At 44.4% G+C, this 14,251-nt stretch overlaps 1 protein-coding gene across 3 annotated transcripts in view; it reads right to left on the bottom strand.

Annotated features, from left to right (window-relative positions):
- B4GALT4 (beta-1,4-galactosyltransferase 4) overlaps positions 1-13,541 on the bottom strand; it is a 37,102-nt gene extending 23,561 nt beyond the window's left edge. Inside the window, exon 1 of one of the 3 annotated variants that reach the window (XM_074853064.1) lies at positions 13,460-13,541. The gene's annotated coding sequence lies outside the window, so the exon portion shown is untranslated. Of the gene's footprint in view, positions 1-5,458; positions 5,517-5,885; positions 6,200-13,459 lie in introns of those variants that run through there. The other 2 variants (XM_074853083.1, XM_074853073.1) reach the window with 2 other exon arrangements.
- Between the last annotated feature and the right edge of the window lie 710 nt (positions 13,542-14,251).

Genomic DNA, 14,251 nt, shown 5'->3' on the forward strand with positions numbered 1-14,251 from the left:
TTACTAGTGCAAATGGGCTGTCCCCCATAAGAACTTTTTTTTTCCCACAAATTAAATAAAAAATTTAAAAAGTGCACTCTCCATGGAAAAACAATGAAACATCAGGAAGCAGCTGACAGTATTAGTCAGAAGACCAAACTTCTGAAATACTTTTTTTTTTAAATATCAGGAAGAGCACGAAGGTATAATATTGGTAAGGTACAAGGATGTTAAATTAGGAATATAAACTCTGAATTTACCGCACCAACCTTATTTCTACCCTCCTCCCTTCCTATTCAGTTAGGTGAAATCTCACACTTCGCAATTTCCTTTGTCAGCTTTGCAAGATTCCTTTAGAAGCAGAGATTACTACATGTTCACAGTACTTGCCTCTGACAAATATTCAGACCATACTACTCTCACTGTGAATTACTTCCCATAATAACTAAAAGCACATCTCCACCGAGTTCTACAGCAGCAACAGAATGTTGTTCTTACTTATAACAGACTTGAGCACTTCAACAGAGCAGCGTAAATATGCATGATCACAGTTAGTCACTTTTAACTCATCACAACACACATGCAAAAGGGTGTAATTTGTGTTTCATAAACTTGCACTCTGGTATTTTGATGTTTTCTATGGAGAATATAGTATGTATTTCAAAATGTGGAAAGCATTGATATATTTTGGCGATTTTAAACGAATCAATTCACCCATCAACTTACCTTACCTTTTAACCTATGAAGTAATAATGTATCAGGTTTCTTTTCCCTGAGACAAGAAGGGCGTGTGCACAGAAAGCATGTCTGTCTCTCCTAACAAACGATGAAGAACTGTACCCTTATGAATGAAGGCAACTGAGAAACACAGTGAAGAGCTGGCACTTTTATGACTCCCACCAAAGATGGAGAACTTGTGAACTTAAGAGTAACGGGAAATAAAAGGACAAGCAAGAGGTTAAGCCTCAATGAAAACTTGCCTGTCAGAGAAAAAAAAAAAAAGGAGAACTTGATCATTGCCCCTCTGGAGGGTGTTGCTTTACCATTTTACACTAAGGACTCTTCATTTGAAAAAGTGATCTTTCACCAGCAAGCTTAAAATACCAGGGTTGCTAAATCAGGCAGCTAACCCAGAGTCAAGAACACTAGGATTTGGGCCCTGTTAAAGATAAAAAAAGAGAACAATGTTAGGCCCAGAGCCTGCTGTTAAAAAGCCCCACTTGGAGAAATAGTATAAAAAGCAGACTTGTAATACATCCATAAAATCATTACTAATGGAATAGCCTTAATAAAATACTGACTAGAATGGTCATGCAGCCTTAAAGCCCAACAGTCATTCTGCAATTCACACTAAATAAGGGAGCAGATGCTTTGCACTTCGTAACTTCCAGTTAGATAAAATTAAACCCTTACCAATTAAGTACAGGTTGAGGATATGCAAATCACAGTCACAGAATGGTTGAGGTTGGGAGGTACCTCTGGAGGTCATCTGGTCCAACACCCCTGCTCAGGCAGGCCCACCTAGAGCCAGTTGCCCGTGACCATGTCCAGATGGCTTCTGGATATCTCTGAAGATGGAGACTCCACAGCCTCCCTGGGCAACCTGTGCCAGGGCTCAGTGATCCTCACAGTAAAAGAAGTGTTTCCTGATGTTCAGATAGAACTTCCTGTGTTTCAATTGGTGTCCATCGCTTCTGGTCCACCACTGAGAAGAGCCTGGCTCCATCCTCTTTGCACTCTCCCTTCAAGTATTTATACACATGGGGAAGTTCCCCCCTGGGCCTTCTCTGCTCCAGGCTGATCAGTCCCAGCTCCCTCAGCCTTTCCTCACAGGAGATGCTCCACTCCATCATCTCCATGGCCCTTTGTTGGGCGCTCTGCAGTATGTCTTGTACTGGGGAGCCCAGAACTGAACACAGGACTCCAGGTGCAGCCTCACCAGCACCAAGTAGAAGGGAAGGATCACTTCCCTCCACCTGCTGGCAATAATTCAACTAATGTAGCCCACAATACCACGTCCGCCTTTGCCACAAGGAGACATTGCTGGCTCACATTCAGCTTGGTGTCACCACCTCTAGGTCTTTTTCTGTCAAGCTGCTTCTCAGCTGGGTGGTTCCCCCACAGTTGGAGCAACACAACCCTCTGGTGTATCTGCCACTCTTCACAATTTGTGCAGTCTGCAAACTTGCTGAGGGCACACTCTGTCCCATTATCCACATCATTAACAACAATGTTGAACAGGACTGGACCCCTGGGGTACACCACTAGTTACTGGCCTCCAGCTAGACTTCATGCTGCTGATAATAAATTTCTGGGCCCAGCTGTTCAGCCAGTTTTCAATCCACTTCACTGTCTGCTTATCCAGTCCATACATCAACAGCTTGTCTATGAAGATCTTACAGGAGAGAGCAAAGGCCTTCCTGAAGTCCAGGTAGACAACATCCACGGCTCTCCCCTCATCTACCAGGCCACTCATTTCACTGTAGAAGTTTATCAAGTTGGTCAAGCATGACTCCTCCTTGGCAAATCCATGCTGACTACTCCTGATGATTTTCTTGTCCTTTATGTGCCTGGAAGTGACTTCCAGGATTAGCTGCTCCACCACCTTCCAAGGTATCGAGGTGAGGATGACTGGTCTATAGTTCCCTGGGTTGTACTTCTTGCCCTTCCTGAAGCCAGTAGTGACATTTGCTTTCCTCCAGTCTTCAAGAGCTTCTCCCAGTTGCCATGATCAATCAAAGATTATCAAGAGTGGCCTTGCAATGACACAAGTCAGCTCCCTCAGCGCTCACGGGTGCATCCCATTATGGCCCATGGATCTATGTATGTCCTGTTTGCTTAAGTATTTCATGACCTCTTAAGTAATCCTCTTCTACCAAGGTTACATCTTCCTTACTCCAGCCTTTTGCCCTGGTCTCTAGGATTCCTGAATCCCAGTCTTGCTAGTAAAGACTGAGGTAAAGACAGCATTCAGTAGCTCAGCCTTTTCCACAATCCGCATAACCAGGTCTCCCACCTCACTGAGCAATGGCACCACATTTTCCCTCATTTTCTTTTTATTACCTGTGTACTTATAGAAGCTCTTCTTCTCATCTTGGATATCCCTAAATCATGGCTGATACACTGGTTGGTGGGTGAAAAAAAGACCACCCAGTCAGACGTTAAAACATACGCAAACAATAGTTCAAACAAAAATTCAATACTAAACAAATCTTGCTATAAACAATAATCTCCAAGATGCTGGAAACGTAGTTCTTCCTTCTATACTTCATAACTCAGGGTGACTAACCCTCAAATATGGGTGGGAAAACATCTGTGATGCAACTAAACTCTTCTCATAGCTCTCAAACCTGACTCTAGCTAGATTTGACCTTCAAAGGTACCAGGAAGCTTTCATATGAACATAAAGTTCAACTCTTCTTGTGAAATAAGGTCTCAGTGAAGCATAACCAAATCTAGTTTAGAAAGTTACAGCTGACTACAAGGGCACAGCACTTCAGGCCACAAGGTTAAAAAAACCCCATGGTATTTATTTCAAAATCCATGAAAAAAATAAACAGAAAAAAAACATAGTTATCCAAATCTGACATCAGCTAGAAGTCCAAAAATCAATGAAGAACAAGAAAGGTCTCCATCTATATGGTAGACATACTCCTACCTAGACAGACACCGCAAACACACTTCTAAATATATCCACGATCATACTGAGGCACATAAATACTGCATGATCTGCGTTCCCCAACATCGTATCTGTACCAGTAACTGTACCTGCACTCAGCAGCTTCTCTGCCAACTCAGTTTCTGTAGCCTGCTATGTTTTTTGAAACACATGCCAAACCCTACTTGCTTGCACCAAGGTTGCTAGCACTGTTCAGCACAGCCTACCTGTAGGAACCGATCAGAAATGCAGTGCTGTATGACTCCTCCGTGAACACGAAGCCCTAACTTGCTCCTCTCCACCCAGGAAACCCAAAATAGTAAGCAAGGTTCCAGCATGGACAAGACTTCTTCCGAAGCAAATTAGGAAGATCAGAACCCCATTCGTTTTCATTCAGGGTTTTCCTGACAGCAATACACATGCACTGGAGTCTAACACGCTGTGCAAGCACAGAGCAAGCGAGCAACGTACATACAAGCTGGTTCCCCATGTAAGGGCTGCAGGGTCAATCTACCCATTTGCCTGCAGCCTGATTGAAGCCACCAGCATTACCAAGCTCAGAGATATCCAGAAATTCTAAAGGCTGTTCTTTTTCATCTAAGCAAAATTCCTAGATAGACAAAGACAATATCAGCAGGAAGACTGATTACTGATAGCCCTGATCTAGATATTAGTGAAGGAAAGTAACCTTATAAACAAAATTGGAGTTGATTAAAACTCATTATTTGCCAAACACTTATTTTACCTGATACAGTTTTAGATAAAAATTGTCATTATAACTATGCTAAAGCTCAGAGTCACATGATTACTTATCAAAAAAGTTACGTTTAACAGTATAAATAATCAGTGAGAACACGCTGCCTAAATTTTTCATGGGTTTATATTTAAAACAATTCACCCTGTGTGGAACATCTGCAGGACGGCTCCAGAGAGATACTTCCATCTAATGCATGGAAAATTAATTTTTAATTTACACAAAGTAACTTTCTGACTCTACCCATTTCACGCTGCCCTGTAAGGACACATTTCCTAACATGCTGGATTTTCCAGAAGCCCCTGCAACCTCCTCAAGCTCACATACAAATTCCACAGACAGCAGAACAGTTTCAGCAGCCAAAATGATTCCCTTCAACAGAACTTTAAAAACCCTCATAAGTTCCAGCAGGAAATGAAGCATGAAAGAGTTCCTCGGGACTGCATTTATCAGCTCTGTACTATGCAGTATTTCATTTGGTATTTTGGTATTTTATCTAGGCCAAAATCAAAAGCAGCAATAAGTTTGCTCTGGGACTATCATGAAGAAGTACAGCAATCTTCATTAAACCCTCCAAGAAAGAATTAAATTCTTTACAACTGACATAGAAAGAAAAGCTGATTGCTGTACAGTCATCTATGCAAGACAGTTCAAGTCCTAAAGTTTTACAGGAGTCTAAACCTGCTCCTTTCACAGGTATTTCCTTCTTTTCAGCAGATCAGGTTTTTAGTAGTGCATTAAGCTAACAGTTTCTAACACCTCTTTTATTCAACACTTATAATCCTATTACCTCTCCCTATTAAAAAAAGCCACCAACTGCACCGAGAAATGGTGAAGTCATGGGCTATTAAAAAAAACACAAACAAAAGAAACCCAGTCCTCAGACAAACACTCTTTCCACTTCTCACGATTTCACACCAAATGAAGCAAGCACATAAAACCACTCACTGCTGCTGCCACATCCCTCCTTCCTGTAGAGCAGCCACTCCAACAAAGTATGGAGCACGCTACACAAGCAGCAGACTTTTCATCCAGGAAACCCCACACCATAAAGAGATCTCTGTTACCTCTCACATGCTGCAGGAAAGAGTCAGGTCAAAACTCGCAGGATGACTGAAAAAAAAAAAAAGAGCCAACACATCTCGCTTTTCCCCAGCCCTAAAAGGCTCCCTAGTGCCGTCCCACACGCTCCTCCCTCGGCTCATGTCCCAGTGTGGGATGGCAGACAGCCTCTCTCCTTTCTCCCTAGCACAGCAGAACCAGCACGGGGGCACGCAGGCGTCTCTTGACAGAGCGCTGTGCCAGAAGCAATACTGCATCCAAATAACTACTGTAACAAACCATCCGACTAGAAGCAAAGGCTCAAGCCTTTGCTTCTAAAAGCAAACCACAATTTCTGTTGGAACCCTTTAAGTATCTGCTCCATTTGGAGATTTTTTTTTGGGAGATGCCATCCTTCTTAGTAGGTCAAGCTGCCCGCCCTCCTGTCCATACCTGTGAAGGAGTCCAGGCGCTCCCACCGCACTCCTCTTCCTTATCACCCTGACATACCTGCTGGTGACAGTGTCACCACGGGCAGAAGCATGTACTTTATGCCTGGCTTATTGACCAGTCTTTTCACAAAAGGTAACCTCATACAAGGTTGTTCCTCACTGGTGCTTTTTCTACCACTCTGCCCTGTAACACTCCTCTAGCAACCTCACAGACTCATCAGGAGGGAAATAACTGAGGTGTCTCTTCTCCACTTTGCCCATCTGGGGCTCTTCCAGGCTGCCAGGGCAGCAGCAGGGCAATGTCAGCCGAGCACACAGCTGCCAGGAACAGTGTTGCTGCAAAACTACCTAAGCCTGCTCCCTAGCCACTGTATATTAAGCTGACAAACAGATTTCCTTCAGTAGAGTTACACCTACGTTAGGGGAATTTATGAGCACACACACGTCAGGTAAGGGGTGGGATTTTCTCATGCTTCCAGTCAACACACTGATAATGCCAAAACACCATAGAAAGGATGAGGCCTGAGTACACACAGGGTACACAGTTCAGACGGATTGTATTAAAGGTGGGAGAGAAAGGATAGGTACAGCCTCATGACAAGTGTTAATTTCCTGTAACTCAAACCTGTTTAAACTCTTTGTGCAACACGTACATTCCAAGCAGGTAGATATTTCAAAGCCTCCCCAGTAAGCCTCCTCTGTGCCACAAAGGTCTTATTTATTATTAGAACTGCACAAGAGTTTTTGGGAAAAACTTCCTTGTTTCAGACATTCACTAGCACAGAAAAAACCTTCAGGCCTACTGTGTGGTTTAACTGGCCAGCCACAAAAATCAGTCCAGCCTGGATCTTGCCTGTCACTGTCTCCCCTGCCTCTCCGCTTCAGTCCCCAAACTATACTTTCTTTGCACCAGCATCAGCTCTCATGCAAACATGGGGTTAGCCAGAGCAGGAGGCAAGCAGTATTTCTAGTAACCTTCCGTGATCCTCCGTCTACCCTTCCCACTGAAGGTCAGAAGACCTCGTACAACTACCAGCAGAAAAACAGTAGCTCAGCTTACGGTGCAACAGGAATGGTTATTTTAGGAGGATGATAATATACATTTCCAGGCAATAACATTCTACAAACTGCTTCAAACCAGACAGTTTTAAAGAGGAAATGTATGAGTTAAAAAAAAAAAAACAAAACAGACCAAGGTGTATTTGTGGACCTGATTAGAATAACAGCCCCTGCCAGCTAAAACATTCCAGATGTGTTAAGAATACAAACAGATGTGCTGGCTCCACACTCTTTTTTTATTTATTACTTGATAACTGCTTGATACTCAGTGTAAAAGAACAAAAGTACTGGCAGCTCCAACTCTCTGAATTACAGATAAAAAATCTGTAACATACCAGGAAATAACCTAGATACTTAGCTTACATCACTTATTGATGCATGTGGGCATCACAGAAGAAGCGACTGCAACAGATGTAAACGAGGGAGGGCTTGGCAGGCAAATACAATAAATCGATTCCATACAAAAGGAACATCATAGCAGGAAAGCACTGAAAGAGAACTCTCCATATATCTTTAACTGACATGCAGGACCGAGAAGAAAATAGGAGCACCTCAGTGTCTCACCTATCCCTATAATTGGACACTATTGCTCTTCCACCCATCATTACCCCAGACAAGGAACACTATTCCTGTGTTCCGACCTGCTTTGGTTTAGGATCAGAGCTGAACAACTTGCTCCACAGGACAGAAGCAGCAGTCCCCGAGCACTGGGATGCCGAAGTCCCTTGTCCTCTGAATAGGTGTCACTGATTTTCTGGTTGCCAGACACCCACTCAGCCACACTCTCACTTGCCCCCTCCCCAACAGGACAAGGGGGACAATGAGATGAAAAAGCTCATGGGTTGAGATAAAGACAGGGAGATCACTTACCAATCACAGGCAAGATTGACTCAACTTGGGGAAAATTAATTTATTGCCAATTAAAAAAATAGAGTAGGATAGTGAGAGACAGAAACTACAACACCTGCCCTCCACTCCCTTCTTCCCAGGTTCAGCTTCACTACTTCATTCCCAGCTCCTCTACTCCCCACCCCACAACAGTGCAGGGGGATGGGGAAGAGGGGTCAGTCCATAACAACTCCTCTCTGCCACTCCTTCCTCCTCCTCCTCATGTTTTACTCCTGCTTCAGTGTGGGTCCTTCCCACAGGGTACAGTCCTTCACAAACTGCTCCAGCACAGGCCCTTTCCATGGGTCCCAGCTCCTGCTCACAGACTGCAGTCCCACCAGGAGCCTGCTCCAGCATGGGCTCTGCACGGGCTGCAGCCTCCTCCAGGGCATGCCCGCCTGCTGCGCCGTGGGGTTCTCCGTGGCCTGCAGGGTGGTATCTGCTCAGCGTGGTCCCCTCCACAGGCTGTAGGTGGGTAGATATCTGCTCCACACAGGAGTGCCTCCTCTCCTCCTCCTCCTCTGACCTTGGCCTTCACAGAGCTGTTTCTCACTTTTTCTCTTGTTTTGATTTTTTCCCCCCCCCCTCTCCTCTTACAGCTGCTGTACAGCATTTGCCCTTTCTTAAATACATTTTCCCCAAGGCACCACCAGCTCAGGCAGTGGGCTCAGCCTTGGCCAGTTTCAGGGCTGGCGAGAACTGGCTGTGTTCAGCACGGGTGCAACCCCCAGCGTCTTCTCACAGAGGCCACCCTGCACTACCACCTTGCCACCCACACTCGATACAGCATTCCATTAGCTGACGTGAAATACCGACTTAAAACTGGTTTAAAAGACCCAGCGCATTGCTTGAGACATATAGCTTCTTAATGATTACTCATATTGATTAACTCAGAATGCATGTAATTTTCTGCCTGCTAGTACACCCAGGCAACAGTGTCCTCTCCACCCTGAACCTCCAGCCACAGCACCCACGTGTGAGTTCACTGTCCTCTACTGACATCCAGAATAGTAACGACACACTTCTACCACCTCAGATTAACTGACCACCACTCTCTGACTGTTCATCTAGACAGTCATCGCTACAGGGCATAACCACAGCTATGCAAATCTATCTTCAGGTAGACAAATTTGAGGCAACAATTTCACCAATGCAGAAGAAATTTCAGTTGATGTTTTCACGTAATACAGGGCCCTAGAGTAATCTTGGCTTTAGATATAAAGTGCTGGAACAAGAGTAATGCTATCTCAAATATTAGATAGTGGATATACAGCTACTTTCAACATTTCCAGGCAATTTGGTGAGCAAGCAGCAGACATTTTTATATAGTCACGTTTCACTTACAAAACAGAGGCCCAACTCTTGGCAAATACTCAGCACCTAAAACATCCCATTAAGATTTCTGAGATTACCAAAGGAGAAGCTTATGCTTCCTCTACAAAGCAAGTACGGAGCTTTTGCTGCAAATGACCCAACATCATCATCAAGCACAGGCCAACTGAGCGGGTGCTACTCCAATACTCCCGTACAGTTTTCACTTTCCTAAGAGATAATGAACTCTGATTTTCTGCTAGGAAATGCAATCTAACATCTCCAGGCCAAGAAACACATTTATGAATGGCCTCTTGTTACACAACTACAGCTGAGCCACTGACCTCATGAAAAAGGCACAGCGCTGTCAGGGTGCAGTCAAAGAGACAGAGCGAGGCATACAGAGAACAGTACTGGCACACCCTGTAACTACCTCAGTGCTTACCACAGAAAGTATCTGTTAAAAAAAACACAGCACAACTTCAAAACATCTTCCCCCCAAGGTCAGTGGAATATCCTGAAAAAGCACATGGTAAAACAGATTTCTGTGAACACAGGAATCTCATGTATAATGGAAAGCTAAGGTCATGATTCAACTCCGCAATACCCTTTTTCTGGCAGCTGCTGCCTTGCTGGAGTGGGTGCCAGATGTCAGAGAACTTGCCACTTTACAAAAATAAAAATAATTTAAAAATACCCATAGACAAAAAACAAACCTCAACACACTTCTGGCCAAATTCCTCACTCACCTTTCTCCTGCACAAAAACACCATCTGAGAAAAATATTATATTAAAACAGTGCACATTCTTATTTTAGCTTTAAATACTTCACAATTAATTTTTTAAACCAAAGGGCCAACCACAGATAGCTAAAGCAATACAGGACAGAAGTTCAGGTAAGATTATAGACCTGTGGCTACTTAAGCCATTTATAATTTTCAATTTACAACTACCTATGAACAAAGTTGTAAGAAAATTAAAACTAATACAGTTGTACATTTATCATGAATGCATAACTAAGAACAGAATCCCATTATTTGTTTCTCATAGAGGTACTTCAGCATGAGAACTGCACCAAAGACATTCCAGTCAAAGCTTCCTTAGGCAAGAATAGATTTTACTTTTTTTTTTTTTCCCCCAGTCTTAGTAAGGATTACAAGTTGTCAGTGCATACTGCAAAGACAGCTATCAAGACACTGTGCAGATGGCATGATTTTGTTAAGCTATTAAATGTACAGAACCTTTTCCATGTTAGAACACAATTTACATCTATGCAAATTTTCAACCAATCTGCAGATGGATTTTTATGCAGGAGAAAAGTTTCAAACATACAATTTAAGAGCTCTAACTCCCATCCTTTGGAAGTGTCATGGCCTAGAACAGCGTTTGACAGAATTCAAAACTGTTCCAACAATTCTAGTTCAACCTAGCAACAAGCAATTTTAATCAAATGCTTGTGGAAGTAATTCTAAAAACATACCCACCCACCCCCCGAGAATCAGGATACTATTAAACCTTTTGGACAAGCAGCTCAGTAAAATTTCAGGCAGTGGGAGACAGCGTATCACTCTTCCTCACACCCAGTTACTGTATTCCCCACCTCACCAGATCTTGCTGGGGAGTGTGGAGAACTAAAGGTGAGATGTGATGTGGCCTCCTCCTCTCCTACTCCCTCATGGTTGAAGAGCTCCTGTGCCTCTACAACCCTCCTCCTCCTTACCCAAGAAGCAGCAGCCAGGCTCTAGCCCTTTTGAGGAAAAAGGGAGAAGGTAGAAGGGGATAACACTTAATTCAGAAGCAGAGTAGGGGAAGTGGTTCCTTTACAACCCTTCACTTCTCATTTCTGTGCAGGTATTATCCCTCCCCAAGTCACTGATGAATAAGATTAGCTGCAAGAGTTCAGAGTCAACTACAGGACTGAAGACTGAGGGGGATACAAGATTAATGCTGCAGATGCCCCAGCAACATCAGATCTGCAAATTTTGCTATTGTTTAGAGTTGCATACATTTAGAATCATCATGGTATCAGTTTAAAAGGATTATTTGAATTATAATGTAACTTGATCCCACTATTCACTGCCTGACAAATGATATCCAGTTGTCGCTCTCAGCAGCAGCGCTGCATATACGCTAAAAAAAGATTTAAGGACACCACGATGACACGATCATACCTGTAAGGCATGTTACTTGTAGGTATGGCGAAGCACTTCCAACCGAAAAAAAAAGCATGTAGACACAATACTTACCAAAACCCCTAAACATGTTAAAAACTATAAAGAAAAAAGGGATGGAAGCTGTCTCCCATTGTTTTACAGAATTTTCAAGGTCCCAGTTATACACAGCACAAAAAACCACACCTCTGAAAAAATGGCTAGCCCAGTTGCACACCTGTTGGGTGTCTTTTGGACTACATATTTGCCTAAACAAGCAGGTTTTTAACTGAACTCTTGCATCAAAGCAGGCAGTCATTCCACCAAGGCTTCAGAATCCCCAGACCTACCACCTTCAAACTAGCAAAACCCAAGTTCACCAAACTCATTCATGCAACTTAGATTTAGGATCACATAATAAAAAACACAAATCAAGCACCCCTCAACCTCTATTTCTCCCTACATATTATTTAAAAGAACTTGGCAACTCAAACCAGAGAGAAAAAGACAAACCCAAGCCTTCCAAAGTCGAAGTAACAAATTCCTTACTTCTAACTGAAAAGTATTTGTGAAAATGAAAAACAGCTGTTACAAAAATTACAAGGAAATACCTACATAAATGAGAAACAAGATACTTAAAGACAGTGTTTGTCAAGAAAACTTATTTATAGTAACAGTATCTTGGATGAAAGATGATATACTTCACAGTGTTAAAGAAAGGTTCATGAAACATTATCCAAGTTGAATAGAGAATAACACAAAACTCCAAAGCCATGCTTTTCAGCATTCTAAATTTAATCAGAGTATTTGTAATTAACAACAGAAGACTTACAGAATCATCACTGAGTTGTAGAGAAAAAAAATCTTTAGAGAAAGAGTATCTCACTTAAGCACCAACCTTACTGATAAGAAGTGTAAATATTTAAAGAATGTAGACAGATACTAAAGTTTATATCTTTGGGGGTTTTTTTAATGACATCGTCTCAATGACATCAAACTTTCACCTTCCTTTTCTCTCATCTTCTCTGTTAAATACTGAGCTCTTCCAAACTGACTCAGCTGTCCTTTGGGAACTTCCTTAGTTGTTAAGTGACAGGGTGAAAAGAACGTTAAATCCAGAAGAGATCTCCATTGTTAACTTGTTGAGACAAGCAGGTATTAGTAAGAAACTGACTCTATGTAGTCTCCTTTTTGGCTATTACTACCATAGCGCTGTGAAAATCTTAAGTCTGCAAGGTTTCTAACCATATCAGAGCTATACTTTAAACATATTATGACTCGGAAACCCAACTTTCTCAGATATTCTCACCAGTAGCCCCACTTCTGCTTCCCCTCAAGACCTGCAAACACATTTCTACCATCACCGTTTTCACCAAACGAGGTGAACGTGTGCATGAACCTGTGCAAGCCTCCTCTCAAGCCCTCTGATCACTGTTCTGGCTCCTCCAAAGTAACATCTAGAGCAACGAGTGAAGTTTGTCTCATCAGGGAGAAAATTTTAGTGAACAGCACCGCTTGCCTGTGCTCCAGTTTCTCCATGCGTGAAATGGAGAAAACACCAAGTACTGAATTTACCACAAAACCATTCAAAAGGTCTAGTTAAAATGAAAACACTGGTGCACTACATCCGTCCTCCTGACCTCCGAGCCCAATGCCACCTGGTGTATAACGGTTAGAGATGTAACTGTTCCCAGTTCTACCAGTAACGATATATTCACTACAATGAAATGATATACTGGCAGACTTATTTACAGGACCCCATCCCCAAGCTCTGCTCCTGACGTTCACCAGAGACCCCTGCAGAGGGATCCCCTGCGCGTACAGGGGACAGCCCAGGAGGGATGAGCTGCAGAAGCCGAGCTAAAGTTTTCTCCACATACCAGACGCTCCAAGTAGGAGGCACAATTAAACAACCCCCCCTTCGCTCTTTCGCTAGGGATGCAAAACTGAGGCACCGCCCGGGAACTAGTTATCCCCACCACTCATTTCCACATTTTTACCCCTTCCTCCACAATTTAACCCAGTCCCAACTCCCTTCCATCCTCTCACCGCCGCCGCTGTCCCTCTCCGCTCGCTCGCCCGCCGCGGTGGGGGACAGGCCCACCCTCACGCCAGGCAGCCCCCTCGCCCTCCCCACTCCGTTTTCTGACCCACGCCCGTTACTTACGAGGCCCACGCCTGTGGGCGCCCACAGGGACACGCCGCGCGCTCCCGGCGCGGCCGCGCGCTCCCGCCCAACCGCCTCCCCGCGCGCAGGCGCCCTCTGCCGCGCGCAGCCCCGCCCCTCCCCGCCCCTCCCCTCCCCTCACCGCCGCGTGCCGGGGGCGGGGCGAGCGCGTGGGGGCGGAGGGAGGTGAGGCGGAGCCGCCCTCCTCCCTCCCTCCCTCCCTTCCTTCCTTCCTTCCTTCCTTCCTTCCTTCCTTCCTTCCTTCCTTCCTTCCTTCCTTCCTCCCTCCCTCCCTCCCTCCCTCCCTTCCTTCCTTCCTTCCTTCCTTCCTTCCTTCCTTCCTTCCTTCCTTCCTTCCTCCCTCCCTCCCTTCCTTCCTTCCTTCCTTCCTTCCTTCCTTCCTTCCTTCCTTTTCCTTCCTCCCTCCCTCCCTTCCTCCCTCCCTCCCTCCCTTCCTTCCTTCCTTCCTTCCTTCCTCCCTTCCTTTCTTTCTTTTCCTTCCTTCCTTCCTTCCTTCCTTCCTTCCTTCCTTCCTTCCTTCCTTCCTTCCTTCCTTCCTTCCTTCCTTCCTTCCTTCCTTCCTTCCTTCCTTCCTTCCTTCCTTCCTCCCTTCCTTCCTCCCTTCCTTTCTTTCTTTTCCTTCCTTCCTTCCTTCCTTCCTTCCTTCCTTCCTTCCTTCCTTCCTTCCTTCCTTCCTCCCTCCCTCCCTCCCTCCCTCCCTCCCTTCCTTCCTTCCTTCCTTCCTTCCTTCCTTCCTTCCTTCCTTCCTTCCTTCCTTCCTTCCTTCCTTCC

The sequence above is a fragment of the Strix uralensis genome, chromosome 2 (genome assembly GCF_047716275.1).
Source record: "Strix uralensis isolate ZFMK-TIS-50842 chromosome 2, bStrUra1, whole genome shotgun sequence".
Classification (NCBI taxonomy): domain Eukaryota; kingdom Metazoa; phylum Chordata; class Aves; order Strigiformes; family Strigidae; genus Strix; species Strix uralensis.